We start from the raw sequence: 16,808 nt of genomic DNA on the forward strand, positions 1-16,808 counted from the left end.
TGAAGAGATTGGTTGCTCTATATGCAGCCGCCTCTGCCACTCTTCCTCTCCACACATACAGGGGGGGGCCGCACCCCTGCAGCATGGGGCCAGTTCGCAAATGCGACCCTTGCCACCCCTGTAGGTACACCCCTGCTAAGTAACAAACCTCCTACAATTATGTGTCAGTGAAAAATACCAAATCATTTTGTAGACCCGACTATTGATCTTCCTGGTGACACTTTGTAGGCCCACGAATATCGGCCGGTATTGGCTGGCTCAACAGAAACCAGCCAACATTTGGCGATCAGATGCGAATCTCAAAATTTTACTTGCACATGCAAACATTTGGAAATTTAAGATGTAAATATATTGATAAACACGTGAAATAGATAATCTTTTTATTTATTTTTTTTGTTCTCTGTGACAATTTCTCAGCATTTACACAGCTGTAGCCAAGAGTCCCCGTCCTATGTCTAATATGTTTATTTCTTATGACCATCAGCTTCATCTAGTGGTTATAATGCGGTATTTTCCTGGCATACCTCAATCAGGAAAATACCGCATTATGGGCACTAGATGGAGCTGATGGTCATAAGAAATAAACATCTTAGACACGATACAGGATGATTTTGCACGTGCTAATTATAGAAAGTCAACTGCCGAATTTCAAGTGAACATTTTCCCATGTAAATTGGGCTGCGAGCACACATGTATTCATGCTCAAATGTCAGAAATCCTTTTGTACCTTCCAAATTAAGCACAATGATATAAAATAGCTTAATAGCTGGATATACTGACCTGTCTCAAATCCTTACCTAAAACAGCCCTTGCAAGAAAATGTAAATTACCCAGGCCCCGTCCCCCTTCACAAATCACCTATTTGTAGTAGGTGTAAAATGTACCTGTAAAGAAAAAGGCTGATGTCCTCATCATTGTGGGAAGGTTCCTGGGGAATATAGAGCAGTTGAGAAGACACTCCAGGTCATTGGAAAAGCGTCTTGTGGCAAGATTTTGTCTGCTCTGTATTCTGCGGGATCTGGTTGGAAGGAGTGATACGTCTATCTTACCTAGGTGCCGCCGGCAGAAGACAAGGGTGAGGTAAACACAAACCCTGACTACAGCATACAAAGACATTTTAGACAATGGTGTTTTTCCAACCTTGTGTTAAATATTTGGTGAAGACCCTTTTTTTGTTCCAGCATGACTGTGCCCCTGTGTACAAACACAGCTCTTTAAAAGATGAGTTTGGTGCAGAGGAATTTGAGCAGCCTGCAAAAAGAGCAGAGGTTTGGGAGGGAGGAATTCAAGTGGGCTACAGAGACCAGAAGTTTGGCATGGAAGAACTGCTCAAAGATGAACTCAAGTGGCCTAAATAAAGACCTGAGGTTTGGTATGAAGAAACTTGTGGCCTGCATAAAAAGGAACTTAAGTGGCCTACACAAAGACCTAAAGTTTGGTATAGAGAAAATCATGTGGCCTGCACAGAGACCATAAATTTGTTATGGAGGAACTCCCTTGTGGCCATCACACAAACCTGAGGTTTGGTATGAAGGAACTTGAGTGGCCTGCACAAAGGGAAACTTAAAGCGGAGGTCCACCCTAAAGTGGACCTTCCGCTCATCGGAACCCTCCCCCCCCTCCGGCGCCACAATTGGCACCTTTCAGGGGGGAGGGGGGTGCAGGTACCTGTACAGTACAGGTATCTGCACCCACTTCCGGGATAGCTCTCTGCGGAAAGGGGCGTAGATTACGCCCCTTTCCGCAAGTGCCCGCCCCTTTCCGCAAGTGCCCCGCTGCCTGCTGGGAAACACACAGATCCCAGAGGCAGCAGGGAGCGTCCTTATTGCGCAGCGCGACTCGCGCATGCGCAGTAGGGAACCGGGAAATGAAGCCGAAAGGCTCCATTTCCTGATTCCCATACCCAAGATGGCGGCGGCAGCACCCGAGAGACGATCTAGAGATCGGCTTCGGGTGCCGACATCGCGGGCGCGCTGGACAGGTAAGTGTCACTATTTTAAAAGTCAGCAGCTGCAGTATTTGTAGCTGCTGGCTTTAAAAAAAAAAAACGCAGAGTCCCGGCGGACTCCCGCTTTAAGTGGCCTACACAAAGACCTAAGCTTTGGTATGGAGGAAATCAAGTGGTCTGCACAAAGAGCTGAGGTTGGGTATAGAGGAAATAAAGTGGCCTGCGCAGAACTCTAACCTCAACTCCACTGAAAATCTTTGGGTCTTTACAGCAGGGAGGCTGACCCCCTTCTCCGATTTGAGGGAGAGATTTCACCTGCCGCAGTCTATGCTTTTCTACTACTTACAACTGCAACATGCAGTGAAGGCGCAGATGGGGGGGGGGGGCCCGTGGGCTCTTTCACCGACCCCGATCTTTCGATCTATGGCTAACGTAACACAGTTCCAGGGCTTTATTTCCAGCACTTACTCCATGGTCCTAACTGCCTGCCTTGGGGGATTCCCACAGACGGCACTAAATAAATGGAAGAGGGATTGCGGTACATTTGAGGATGAGCAATGGGAAGAGGCACTACAGGCATTACAATATTGCTCGCTAAATGTGGCCCAGCGGCTATCTCAACTATATATTGTGCTCAGAGTACATTACACGCCGGACAGGCTGTTTAGGATGGGGGTGCAACAGGACCCAGATTGCCCCAGGTGTGCTAGGGATCACAGGGATTTGATCCACCTACTGTGGAGATGCCCCAAACTACACCTATTCTGGACAGGGGTACTGGACACTATTAACAGAGTGTTTCAGATTACCATACCCTCAGACCCGAAACCATGTCTACTTGGGATCCTAGATGATGTTTCCTTGTGGAACAATAGTGGACAGGCCGTGGCCAGGGCCCTGTTCCAAGCACGGAAGATGATTCTTCGGCACTGGAAGGCGCCCGAGCCTCTAACACTGGGGGAATGGATCTCCCAAATGGGGGATACTATTAGGATGGGAAAGTACATTTTTCAACATAGAGGGCGTCCGGAAAAATTTGAGAAACTGGGCATTTTGGTTGGATACTCCTGGCCTTTCCCCGGTTGATTTAGTTCTGGACAGAATGCTGAGATAAGAGCTAGGGAAGTGAAATTAGAGTAGGGGGGGGCAGTGACTTTTAGGCACCCACTGTAAATAAATGATTCTGTATGGGTGAATCAGAGTACAGCTAGAATATAAGGCGACAATATCTGAGGAGGTTGGGATGATGGGGCATGTGAAGTGGTGAAATAAATGTCTGTATATTCCTTTTGTAAGGGTGAACAAGTTTGTATACTGTGTCAAAGATATATACTTGAGATGTAAGCTGCAAGTTGTACTCCAAATGTTTTGTTGTTATTCAATAAACTTTCTCTGATTAAAAAAAAAAAGAAAATCTTTGGGTCATCCATCATCAATACGTAACCTTACAAATGGGTACAAATTCCCACAGACACAGTCTGTGTAGGAATTCAAGTGGCCTAATCAAAGACCTGATGTTTAGTATGTAGGAAATCTAGTGGCCTACACAGAGACCTGAAGTTTGTTATGGAGGAACCAAGTGGATTTCACAAAGAACTGGTGTTTTTATATGAAGTAACTCCAGTGGCCTGCAGAAAGAGGAACTCAAGTGCCATACACAAAGACCTGAAGTTTGGTATAGAGGAAACCATGTGGCCTGCACAGAGACCATACATTTGTTATGGAGGAACTCCCTTGTGGCCTTCACACAAACCTGAGGTTTGGTATGAAGGAACTTGAGTGGCCTGCACAAAGGGAAACTCAAGTGGCCTACACAAAGACCTAAGCTTTGGTATGGAGGAAATCAAGTGGTCTGCACAAAGAACCGAGGTTTGGTATGGAGGAAATCAAGCTGTCTGAACAAAGCTCTAAACACAACTCCACTGAAAATCTTTGGGCCATCCTTCATCAATATGTAACCTCAAAAATGGGTACAAATTCATACAGTCACACACTCTGTATTCTGCAGGATCTCGTTGGAAGGAGTGTTGCATCATTCTTACCTAGGCTCCACAGGAAGAAGATGAGGGTGAGGTAATTCAAGTGGCCTACACAAAAACCTAAAGTTTGGTATAGAGAAAATCGTGTGGCCTGCACAGAGGTCTGAAGTTTGGTATGGAGGAACTTAGGGTGGCCTTGAAAAAGAACTGAAGTTTGGTATGAAGGAACTCAAGTGGCCTGCACAAAGACCTGAGGTTTGGTAAGGAGGAAATCAAGTGGCCTACACAAAGACCTGAGGTCTGGTATGGAGGTAATCAATTGGCCTACACAAAGACCTGAGGTCTGGTATGGAGGTAATCAATTGGCCTACACAAAGACCTGAGGTCTGGTATGGAAAAAAATCAAGTGGCCTACACAAAGACCTGAAGTTTGATTTGAAGGCAATCAAATACCCTACATAAAGGCCTGAGGTTTGGTATGGATGAACTCAAGTGGCTAGTACAAAGACCTGAAGTTTTACTTGGAGAAAATTAAGTGGACTGTACAAAGACCTGAAGTTTGGCATGGAGAAAATCAAGTGGCCCACACAAAGACCTGAGGCTTGGTATGCAGGAAATCAAGTGGCCTACACAAAAACCTGAGGTTTGGTATGGAGGAAATCAAGCTGCCTGCACAGAGCTCTAACTTCAACTCCACTGAACATCTTTGGGTCTTCCATCATCAATACCTAACCTTACAAATGGGTACAAATTGTCACAGACACACATCAAAATCTGTTGGAACGCTGTCCCTGGAGAGTAGAGGATGGTATAGCCACAAACAGGGGCCAAATCTATGTTAACAGCTGTGTTCTGGAAAGGGATGTCCCAATATGTTCATAGAGGTGATGGTTAGGTGTACACAAACCTTTGTCCAAATAGTGAAAATCCAGTCCATACATACATCCAATCCATGCAGTGTATATATCAGAATTGATATCAAACTCAATTCTGCCAGATAACACTATTTCCATAATATAATTCATGACAACGGGGTCATATAAGCAATTCCGGCGGTGAGTTCCCTAGACAAACCACTGATTAATAAGTGATCAGGCCTGGTAAGCACTAACCACATTCACCAATGAGCAACAATCTGTGGCTTTTGTTCTCATAATAAATCACATCTGTTAAAGTAGCCGTGAACTCTAACTAGAGGACATATAGTTTGCTGTATGGACTTTGTGACATTTTTTTATTGGCAAGAAAATCCTTGTTTTCCTCTTTTATTTCCAAACTTAAAATGTGAAGAATTGCTATGTTATAGGGAACATCTAGAAATAGTAATTGTGTCTAAGCAGTATCCTACAAAAATCTAGCAGTCTACTTCCTGTGCCTAGCTACTCCCGTTCTGTATCCTCCAAGCTATACTGTTTATCTGCAGTGTGAGATCATCTAAGGCACTGCTGCCTCTGTCTCACCAGATTCGGTGTGAGATTTGGTGATGTCACTATGGTGCTGCTCACTGTTCTCCTTGCTGGAGGGAAAGCTGTACCTGAGGACCTGCAGTGCAAGGATCTCCCTGATTCTGCTTCATCCTTCTATGGATCTGTGCCTCCTTCATCTCTGCCATTGCCCCACCAGCCATCAGATCACCAGTCATCTGGGCTGCATGTCTGATATGAGAAAGCAAAACTCAGCCTCTACCAAGATGGCTGCCTCCAGACAGAGAGATAGCACAGAACAAGACATGGTAAGTCAGTAATGGGGAAAAGATCAGGTGCAGGGAGACCACAGGAAATAATGGTCACTAGCCCATTGTCCACTACTTGTTTTTTTTGGGAACAGCCTTAAGGTCCTCTTTATGGCGCCTACAGACTTCGGAGCCCAGGCCCTTTTTATAATGCCTACAGACCTCAGAGTCCAAGTCCTCTTTTTTGATGCCTACAGACCTCAGAGTCCAGGTTTTCATTATAATGCCTATAGACCTTAGAGTTCAGGTCCTCTTTATGATGCCTACAGACCTTGGAGTCCAGGAAATACTGGTCACTAGCCCTTAGTCCACTACTTGACTTTTTTGGGAACAGCCTTAAGGTCCTCTTTATGGCGCCTACAGACCTCAGAGCCCATGCCCTTTTTATAATGCCTACAGACCTCACAGTCGAGGTCCTCTTTATGATGCCTACAGATCTCAGAGTCCAGGTCCTCTTTATAATGTCTACAGACCTCAGAGTCCAGGTCCTCTTTATGGCGCCTACAGACCTCAGAGCCCACACCCTATTTATAATGCCTACAGACCTCAGAGTCCAGGTCCTCTTTATGATGCCAACAGACCTCAGAGCCCAGGTCCTCTTTATGATGCCAACAGACCTCAGAGCCCAGGTCCTCTTTATGATGCCAACAGACCTCAGAGCCCAGGTCCTTTTGATAATGCCTACAGATATCAGAGCCCAGGTCCTCTTTACGATGCTTACAGACCTCAGAGTCCAAGTCCTCTTTATAATGCTTATAGACCTCGGAGTCCAAGTCCACTTTATGATGCCTACAGACCTTTGAGTCCAAGTCTTCTTTATGATGCCTACAGAACTCAAATGGTGATTATCTGTAAGAGCACAGTTTTGCCCCTGGCTAAAAAAAAACTTTCCACCCGGAGCATGCCTGTGGTTGTTTCCTGGGGTCAAGGACAGCCATAGACATTGGAGGCACCTGACCTGTCTGAGACCCCTCTCTGTATGTTAGGCTAATCTGCTGCCTACCGCTACTCTACATTTTTCGACTGGCTTTCTTTGCATTTTTATAGTGTTTCTAAATGAAAAATGTAATATTATCCGGTACTTACCCTGAAAATGAAATCTAATGCAGCCACCATATGTAAAAACTGATAAGCTGCAATTAGGGCTGGGAGAAGGTGGGTGGGGGTAAGGTTCAGCGGGCCCAGGTGCAGCATTCCCATAGGAAGGACCATTATGGATGGATCAGTATGCGCTAACAAATACTGCTGTCACACTGCACTCTAATCTGGCCATCTTCCATCCTTAACACCCCCACAGCTGACACAAAAAAATAGACAGTGCATGTACCCCCCCTTCCGCTTCTATTAGAAATGAGCAAGCGAATGGTAACCCATTGGGGGTGGAGAAGAGGTACACCAGAGCTTGTTCCTGGGTTTTCAATATCCTTTAACATTCATGGGTAGCCGGGGATCACAATCTCAGCAAGAGCTTGCATTCAAACTAAATCTTCCAGAAGAAAGATTGGACGCATACATACACCAATGGCAAATCAAAGACAAAAATAAATTATTAAAAAATGAAGAGGTGGTAAAAGGAATGGAATGTTTGGGGACTCTGCCTGCAGCCCACATACACGGCACTTCTAACCGCAGTGCTCAAAGCCCGGTGTCACATGGGCCTCCAGAGTTTGCACACAATGCCGGCTCTGTGCACCCGCAATGAATGTCTGATAGCCCAGCAAACGTCTCCCAAAGCAGGCTGGAGGTAGAGGAGCCGACCGGGACAGGGTCATCTAGAGCCCAGGGCAAACATTCCAAGCTGTGCCGCTCCTCAAGATGTATGAGCATAAATTCCCCCAGTACAAATCCGCCCCCCCCCCCCCCCGCTGAAATCCCCCCTTCCAGCACAAATCTTTGCCCCCCAAATCCCCCCCAACACAAATTCCCCTTTCCTAAAAAGAGTCACTACCAGCACGAATATTCTACCCCCCAAATTTCCCCTCCAGGTACTCATCCTCTCCCCTCCAATCCAAATCCCCCCTCCTAGCACATATCCACCCCCAAACAAAAGGTTTCACTGCTAGCATCATTCTCCTCCACCATATCACCTCTTCTAGCACAAATCCTCTTCCCCCCATCCCAACACAAATCCCCCTAAATTACCACTCCTGGCAACTCTTGAATCCTGACTCCCCCCCCCCCCAAATTGCCCTTCCGAACACAAATCCCCCCCCCCTCAATCTCCCCACAGCACCCCTCCACCTCGCATGATAACACCGTGCCCAGGGCAGCCGCCCCTCCTGCCCACCCCTTGTCTCTGCCCTGGGGGTACCGTTCCCCTCGTGATCTCACTTTCATGGGCAAAGGTGATTATTATTAGGTTATTCCAAAAATGCTCGAACATTGCCACTGTAGGTAACTGCAAGACAGATGCAGTGCCAGAAAACAGCGCCCAGGACGGAGATAAGGAACTGCACCCCCCCCCCCACTGCTAATGCATGTAATTGAAGGGTGTACCACCCTGTGTGTTTTGGCACCCTCGTTTCACGTGTTCCCCCAGCTTCCTATAGTTAGCATGGAATTTTTATTGCCCATGTTTGCCCATTCACTTGCTTTCTAGAAAGATGGGTGGGTGGCTGTACATGCGCAGTGTGTTTTTCTTGCCGCCATGGGGTGAGGGGTGCATGGTGTGACAGCAGTAGCAAGGAGGCCAGGATCCACTAGTTGCCCTCCATCGATCTGGAGTGTGCATGCAGTGCTCACAGCATGGCACTCTTCCCCCATTGTTAGGGTGCTGCGCCCGGGACCTGAGGTTTGGTATGAACTCAAGCGGCCTACACAAAGATCTGAGGTTTGGTACGGAGGAAATCAAGTGGCCTACACAAAGACCTGAGGTTTGGTACGGAGGAAATCAAGTGGCCTACACAAAGACCTGAGGTTTGGTATGGAGGAAATCAAGTAGCCTACACAAAGACCTGAGGTTTGGTACGGAGAAACTCAAGTGGCCTACACAAAGACCTGAGGTTTGGTACGGAGGAAATCAAGTGGCCTACACAAAGACCTAAGGTTTGGTGCAGAGGAAATCAAGTGGCCTACACAAAGACCTGAGGTTTGGTGCAGAGGAAATCAAGTGGCCTACACAAAGACCTAAGGTTTGGTGCAGAGGAAATCAAGTGGCCTACACAAAGACCTGAGGTTTGGTGCAGAGGAAATCAAGTGGCCTACACAAAGACCTGAGGTTTGGTACAGAGAAACTCAAGTGGCCTACACAAAGACCTGAGGTTTGGTATGGAGGAAATCAAGTGGCCTACACAAAGACCTGAGGTTTGGTACTGAGGAAATCAAGTGGCCTACACAAAGACCTGAGGTTTGGTGCAGAGGAAATCAAGTGGCCTACACAAAGACACTGAGGTTTGGTACTGAGGAAATCAAGTGGCCTACACAAAGACCTGAGGTTTGGTACTGAGGAAATCAAGTGGCCTACACAAAGACCTGAGGTTTGGTGCAGAGGAAATCAAGTGGCCTACACAAAGACCTGAGGTTTGGTACGGAGGAAATCAAGTGGCCTACACAAAGACCTGAGGTTTGGTATGGAGGAAATCAAGTGGCCTACACAAAGACCTGAGGTTTGGTACTGAGGAAATCAAGTGGCCTACACAAAGACCTGAGGTTTGGTACGGAGGAAATCAAGTGGCCTACACAAAGACCTGAGGTTTGGTACTGAGGAAATCAAGTGGCCTACACAAAGACCTGAGGTTTGGTACTGAGGAAATCAAGTGGCCTACACAAAGACCTGAGGTTTGGTGCAGAGGAAATCAAGTGGCCTACACAAAGACCTGAGGTTTGGTACTGAGGAAATCAAGAGGCCTACACAAAGACCTGAGGTTTGGTACTGAGGAAATCAAGTGGCCTACACAAAGACCTGAGGTTTGGTATGGAGGAAATCAAGTGGCCTACACAAAGACCTGAGGACTGGTATGGAGGAAATCAAGTGGCCTTCACAAAGACCTGAGGTTTGGTATGGAGGAACTCAAGTGGCCTACACAAAGACCTGAGGTTTGGTATGGAGGAAATCAAGTGGCCTACACAAAGACCTGAGGTTTGGTATGGAGGAAATCAAGTGGCCTACACAAAGACCTGAGGTTTGCTATGGAGGAACTCAAGCTGCCTGCACAGAGCTCTAACTTCAACTCCACTGAACATCTTTGGGTCTTCCATCATCAATACCTAACCTCACAAATGGGTACAAATCAGGGGCGCCTGTCTCTCCTGGCCACCGCTGGACTGTTGTCTGAACTATTATGAACAGTGCTAGGACAAGGTCTTCTAGCACCCAAGTGCACCACCCCTGAGCTGTGAACTAGTTCAGAAGTATAGATTGCAGGCCCTGACCTTTTTTGCGTCCCCCTACTCCTAGCACCCAAGGCAGCCTCCTATTCTGCCTACCCTTTGGCCCAGCCCTGCTGATAGGAACACTGAGTTGTTAATGGTAACTTCACTTTTGTGTTGGGGGGGGGGGGGGGGGGGATGTGCAAATAAAAATAAAATAAAAACCTAGCATATACAATTGCAACACAAATCATATTTTGATTGAATGTTATAAAAAATGACCTTTACTTTTCCATCTACAATGCTGCAATTTTCTGTAAAATGCAATATGGCTGCCTGGAGGAGGGGGGGGGCTGCCATATGGAACGCCCCCCCCCCCCCCCAAGAAAAAAATAATTTCCTGCTTGTGTGATTGGCTCAAGATACAAGTCACATTTTGAGCATCACCTGCAACAGAAATGTCATTTTTGGGGAGATATTCCCAAAAGGCAAATCACATCTAAAGGGATGGAGACCCTGCCACTTTCCTCAGAGCCCTGCGGGTGCAGCAGCTGGTCGATCATTACAAAACCACTCCCATTAGACATGGTCATAGACAAACAAATAGCTATTTCTCCAGAACAATAAAAGTTCGGAATCTGCAACAAAATGTTTTTTTTTTTAAATCCCAACATACATCGATCACCCAGAGGGGAATGCTTTTTTTTTTTCTCAACAAAAGTGGGGTTAATCTTTAAATCCAAATATCAAAGGGTGAACCCCACAAACGCAATATCCAGGGGATTGCTCCCCCCCATATGCTTTCAGATGGGAACTGATCTTCAGGTAAGTCTTCCAAACTAGACATCGCGCACAATGGAATTTCCCCAACCCCGTTGCAAGATTAGCAATTAGAGTTCACCCTCAACTGCTGGGGAGGGATTGAAACTTTCAGTGAAGTCAAATCAGTAAACTAAATGAAGGGCACTCCAGCAGCTCACGTTGGGTACAGGAGCAGGGGGTGCACACCACCCGATATTACCCAGATTGCCCCATGACTGGAAGTCTCCATAAAAACCCCAACAATGATCTTCTACTATTTGCCCCGTTTAGGTCTGTTAAGTTTAACACTTAAATCACATTTTGTTATATCTGTTTAAAGAAAAAAAAAGAAAAAACGGTTGATCCTGCCAGAAATCGCGTAAGCTCCTAACTTACTGTCCTCTCTGCCTGTGATGCACTGGTATCAGTTACATTGTTCCCAGCTATCTCTTTGAACTACAGAACTCCTCCTCCTGTGTTATGCATATGAGGAAAGAGGGGAAGTGCTCTGTAGTACCCGTCCTGAGGACTACAACACTACTCCATAGATTCCGTACACTTGTGCTGGATACACACTATGCAATCGTCTTTAGATTTTGTCCTTTAGATTTACCAAAACCATATAATATGAGGTCCAACCTCAAGAGTTTCAATCTGTATGCAATCAGGCAGGCCCTTGTACTACATGGGTTTTAGTAAATCTAAAGGAAATCAGACAACAAAAGTTGTATAGTGTGTATGGGTTCTAAGTCAGCATTGTCACCCTAAGACAGGAAGTGTGTAACTGGCAGGATCACCAAGGAAAATAAAGGGGGAAAAAAAAACGAATGCAGCCGCCACGTCTAGGGACTGGCAAGCTGCAATATATTACATTATTGGGTTATATACTGTACATTTTAAATCTCACAGTATTTAAGAGGCCATCAGTGACCCCTCACCCCGATATACCCAATTTTCAATTATGTCTGTGCTGCATTGCTATCAGTTACATTGTTATCAGCTAGCTCTGCACACTACAGAACACCTCCCCATGTTATGCCTATGAAAAGGGTGGTGGGTATTCTGTAGTCCTGTCCTAGGGTGGCAATGCTGCTTCTCTCCCCCCCCCCACCATAGCGAGTGGTGAGTGATTATGCACTGCGTCCAATGACGCATGGAAAATAAAGGGGACCTCTACTGGCTGCCATTACTGAACTCTTCTTTTTTTTTTACCATCATGGCTGCAGGACTAGAAGGCAGCTGACTACTTATGGGATGCATGTTTGTTGGGAGGCAGCCAGGAAATGAGCATTTTTCAGCTGCAGCCTTTATATTTGTCTCTGTACAGGATTTTGTACAATTAGGAATGTCAAACGCGTTCCGTCACCTCTGACGCCATCACCCAGAGTGGTCTGCCGACACCCTCTGAGTAGAGTGCATATGGCGGTGTCTATACAAGACGCACTACAAGTCCCAGCCATCCCAACACCACAATACACTGGAGAAGCCACGTGCAAAGCTATACAGGGCAGGCCATGTGCATAATACATAGCCACACAATAAATGTCACCAGGACGCCATGGATCCCCATCGTATAGTCCCGATATTTCGTAAAGGGACCACACCAAAGTGCAACGTTTTGGCTGGGGGGGGGGGGGGGGGCCACGCTGGACCCCCTTTATCAGGCATGGGAAGAATATTTCATCAGAAGTTGTGTCACGTGCCCGAACTAAACCCAATTCATAAAAAGATACAATAAATGCCGAGACTCTGCCGGGAGGTCACCAAAACTGCCGGCCCTGGGGCCGCTGGGTGGACAGCTCAGCAGCACATGCTCCGCCTGCTCTGCACTGTACAGGATACATACAGGAAGGTCTGTGTCTGCAGAGGAAGCTTTCAGTGCTGAAGATATAGAACTGATAATATGGAACCTGCAGAAGTCGTTCCTCTGCTCTGCTGCACACTGTGCACCCTAAATGCCATAAATGTGTATATATATATATATATATATATATATATATATATATATATATATATACACACATATAATTATATCTAGCACAGTATTGGGGGACACCTGTCCCCGGCAGCTCATCCCACCCTCCATCCTGGGAGTGGAGGTGACCCCAATATGAGAATTATTGCTGCAGACCCCCTCCCTGCAGATAAGACAGAACAGACGGCGGAGGCGGCACGGCTGCTGCAATTCCCTCAAGCAGGCGGGCTAATCGCCCAACGTGCGCCCGTCCGTCTGTCTGTCCGTCCACCCCTAACCTGTCCTGCCCTACCTGTCTGTCCCTCCACACACCGTCCCCCTGTCACTGCACCCTCTGTGCACGTCACCCCCTTACCCCCACCCCCCACAATCCCCCCATCCCCACCTCCCCAACCACGAGAACATCAGACCCCAGAGCGGACCCGGCCCCCCGCAGACCCCTCTCTGCTCACCGCAACATCAGCATCCTAAGATCCCTGCAAGAATCCCATCTCCATCCTGCAACACTGGAGGAAGAGGGGGGCGGACGGATCTCGGAGGAGAGGAGGGAGGAGAGAGGGAGAGAGAGCACAGCCCCTCCTGGGGAGGACTAACGCCACCAACAGCCAGATCCTGGAAAGACTGATAGAGAGAAGGGAGGAGAGGAGGAGAGACAGGCCGAGGGAGGAGAGAGAGAGAAGAGATTGCGAGAGGAGAGAAGAGAGAGAGAGAGAACAGAGAAGGGAGGAGAAGAGGAGAGACAGGCCAAGGGAGGAGAGAGAGAGAGTGCAAGAGGAGAGAGAGACAAGAGAGAGAGAGGGGAAGGGGAGAGAGAGAACAGAGGAGAGAAGAGAGAGAGGAGATAGAGAGAGGAAAGAGAGAGAGAGAGGAAGAGAGAGAGAAGAGAGAGGGGAGAGAGAAGAGAGAGGGGAGAGAGAAGAGAGAGGGGAGAGAGAGAGAGAGGAGAGAGGAAGAGAGAGAGAGAGAGAGAGAGAGGGGAGAGAGAGGGGAGAGAGAGAAGAGAGAGGGGAGAGAGAGGGGAAGAGAGAAGAGAGAGAAGAGAGAGAGAGAGAGAGAGAAGAGAGAGGAGAGAGAGGGAGGAGAGAGAGAGGGAGGAGAGAGAGAGAGAGGAGAGAGAGAAGAGAGAGAGGAGAGAGAGAGGAGAGAGAGAGAGAGAGAGAGAGAGAGAGAAGAGAGAGAGAAGAGAGAGAGGATAGAGAGAGAGAGAGAGGGGAGAGAGAGAGAGAGGAGAGAGAGAGGAGAGAGAGAGAGGAGAGAGAAGAGAGAGGAGAGAGAGAGAGAGAGGACTAACGCCACCAACAGCCAGATCCTGGAAAGACTGATAGAGAGAAGGGAGGAGAGAAAGAGAGACAGGCCGAGGGAGGAGAGAGAGGAGAGAAAGAGAGGAGATAGAAGAGAGAGAGGAAAGAGAGAAAGAGGAAAAGGAAAAGGAGAGAGAGAGAAAAGTGAAAGGAAGAGAGAGAAGAAAGAGAAAAGGTGGAGAGAGAGAAGAGAGAGAGAAGAGAGAGGGGGGAGAGAGAAGAGAGAGGGGGAGAGAGAGAAGAGAGAGAAAATAGAGAAGGGAGAGAGAAGTGAGAGGACTAACGCCACCAACAGCCAGATCCTGGAAAGACTGATAGAGAGAAGGGAGGAGAGGAGGAGAAACAGGCCGAGGGAGGAGAGAGAGGAGAGGGGATAGAAGAGAGAGAGGAAAGAGAGAAAGAGGAGACAGTGAGAGGAGAGAGAGAGGAGAGGGGGGAAAGAGAAGAGCGATAAGAGAAAGAGAGGGGAGGAGAGAGAGGACTAACGCCACCAACAGCCAGATCCTGGAAAGACTGATAGAGAGAAGGGAGGAGAGGAGGAGAGACAGGCCAAGGGAGGAGAGAGGAGAGAGAGAGAAAAAAGAAGGGGAGAGAGGGAGAAAAGAGAAGAGAGAGAGGAGAGGGGGAGAGAGAGAGGAGAGAGAAGGCAGAGAGAGGGGGGAGAAGAGAGAGGAGAGAGAGAGGGGATAGAGGAAAGAGAGAGGAGAGAGAGAGGGGATAGAGGAAAGAGAGAGGGGGAGAGAGGGAGAAGAGAGAAAAGACACAGAGAGAGAGAGAGATGGGAGAGAGAAGACAGAGAGAGAGAGAGAGATGGGAGAGAGAAGACAGAGAGAGAGATGAGAGAGAGAATACAGAGAGAGAGAGAGAAGAGAGACATAGAGAAGAGAGAGGAGAGAGAGAAGAGAGAGAGAAGACAGAGAGAGAGAGAACAGAGAGAGGAGAAGGGAGAGAGGATAGAGAGACAGGAAAAGTAGAGGAGACAGACAGAGAGGAGAGAGAGAAAGGAAGTGCGAGATGGAGAGAAAGGGAGAGAGAAGACAGAAAGGTTGAGAGAAAGAAATAGAGAAGAGAAAGTGATAGAGAGAGGAGAGAGAGGGAGAAGAGAAAGAGGGAAAGAGCAAGAGAGAGAGAGGAGAGTGAAAGAGAGAGAAGAGAGGGAGGAGAGAGAGAAAAAGGGAAAGAGTAAGAGAGAGAGGAAAGATAAAGTGAAAGGGAAGAAGTATGGAGAGAGAATGAGAAAAAGAAACAGGGGAGGAGAGAAGCAGAGACAGCCAGGGGATGGAGAGACAGTAAGTGAGAGAGGAAGGATGAAGAGAGAGTATGAGGAGTGAGAGAGAGGAGGAGGGAGTCAGCAACAGTTAGGTCAGAGACAGAGAGATAAGCAGTGTCAGTGGAGGGTGGAGAGGAGAAACCCAACCAAAGTGTATAATGAGAAGAGTCTCTACGGGTGATAACTATAGTGTTGACCAATATGCAGGAACACTGTGAGCTTGTGCACAGTGTGCATTAGAAGCTGCAGCAAGTCAAGATATAAGCAGGAAAGAAACATCATCTTTAAAACTCCCCAGCGCCTACAGCGGATTGCACTGATCATATCACATTGATAGAAATAGTTTTGAATGGTCTTAGCAAAGATTTAGCCACAAAGCATTTTGTCCTCCATAGGCGATAATGAGGTCCTTTGGCGGTCAGAGGCTCGTTATCTCATTTAGATCTCCCCAATCCTTCCCACTTCCATTGAGGAGAGGGAAGGATCAAAGCGCCGCTGTGTGTGTCCAGGATTTGTTCCTTTTATCTTTGTTTACGTATAATTATATAAATTTTTTTCAAGCAGAGGCCTTAGAGAATAAATTGGTTGGTGTTGCAATATTACTTATAACACTGTATTTACAGTTTTTCAAATGTCATTTTTTATTGAAAAAATACACTTTTTAGAATTTCAATGTAAAAATACACAATACATAACCCATAGTAGTATAGTATAGTGTAGTGTGTATAGTGTAGTATATGTATAGTGTAGTGTGTGTGTACTCCTGTGTGTCGGTGTGTACAGTGCGGTGTGTGTGTACTCCTGTGTGTCGGTGTGTACAGTGCTGTGTGTGTGTACTCCTGTGTGTCGGTGTGTACAGTGCGGTGTGTGTGTACTCCTGTGTGTCGGTGTGTACAGTGCGGTGTGTGTGTACTCCTGTGTGTCGGTGTGTACAGTGCTGTGTGTGTGTACTCCTGTGTGTCGGTGTGTACAGTGCTGTGTGTGTGTACTCCTGTGTGTCGGTGTGTACAGTGCAGTGTGTGTGTACTCCTGTGTGTCGGTGTGTACAGTGCGGTGTGTGTGTACTGCAGTGTGTCAGTACAATGCTGAGTGTGTTGCAGACTTTTACTATTATACTATATAATGGCCTGATATGAATAATTGAAGTCTTGGTGAAAGTTGTCGCTGATTGCCGGACAAAGGGGATGGGGGAGGGGCCCCTGGCTCTACCGGATCCTGATAACAATAGGGCCCCATCCTCACCTGGCCAGGTGATTAACCCCTCATAGTCAGTGGACTATGAATATGGTGAAGGGGCTATTACAAAACATGGGGTGCAGGGGGCATTACAATATACGAGGTGCAGGGGGCATTACAATATATGAGGTGCAGGGGGAATTACAATATACGAGGTGCAGGGGGTATTACAATATATGAGGTGCAGGGGGCATTACAATATACGAGGTGCAGGGGGCATTACAGTATACGAGGTGCAGGGGGCATTACAATATATGA

The 16,808-nt window shown here is 47.2% G+C and overlaps 1 protein-coding gene across 5 annotated transcripts in view; it reads right to left on the bottom strand.

Moving 5' to 3' along the window:
• Positions 1-16,808, bottom strand: part of PLEC (plectin) — a 278,960-nt gene that overhangs the window by 198,307 nt on the left and 63,845 nt on the right. Inside the window, exon 1 of one of the 5 annotated variants that reach the window (XM_077493419.1) lies at positions 13,196-13,322. The exons of the other annotated variants lie outside the window; for them this stretch is intronic. The gene's annotated coding sequence lies outside the window, so the exon portion shown is untranslated. Of the gene's footprint in view, positions 1-13,195; positions 13,323-16,808 lie in introns of those variants that run through there. 5 annotated transcript variants of the gene reach the window in all.

This window comes from Lithobates pipiens, unplaced genomic scaffold (assembly GCF_037356315.1).
Source record: "Lithobates pipiens isolate NorthernLeopardFrog02 unplaced genomic scaffold, aLitPip1_a1.2 Scaffold_19, whole genome shotgun sequence".
In the NCBI taxonomy this organism is placed as follows: domain Eukaryota; kingdom Metazoa; phylum Chordata; class Amphibia; order Anura; family Ranidae; genus Lithobates; species Lithobates pipiens.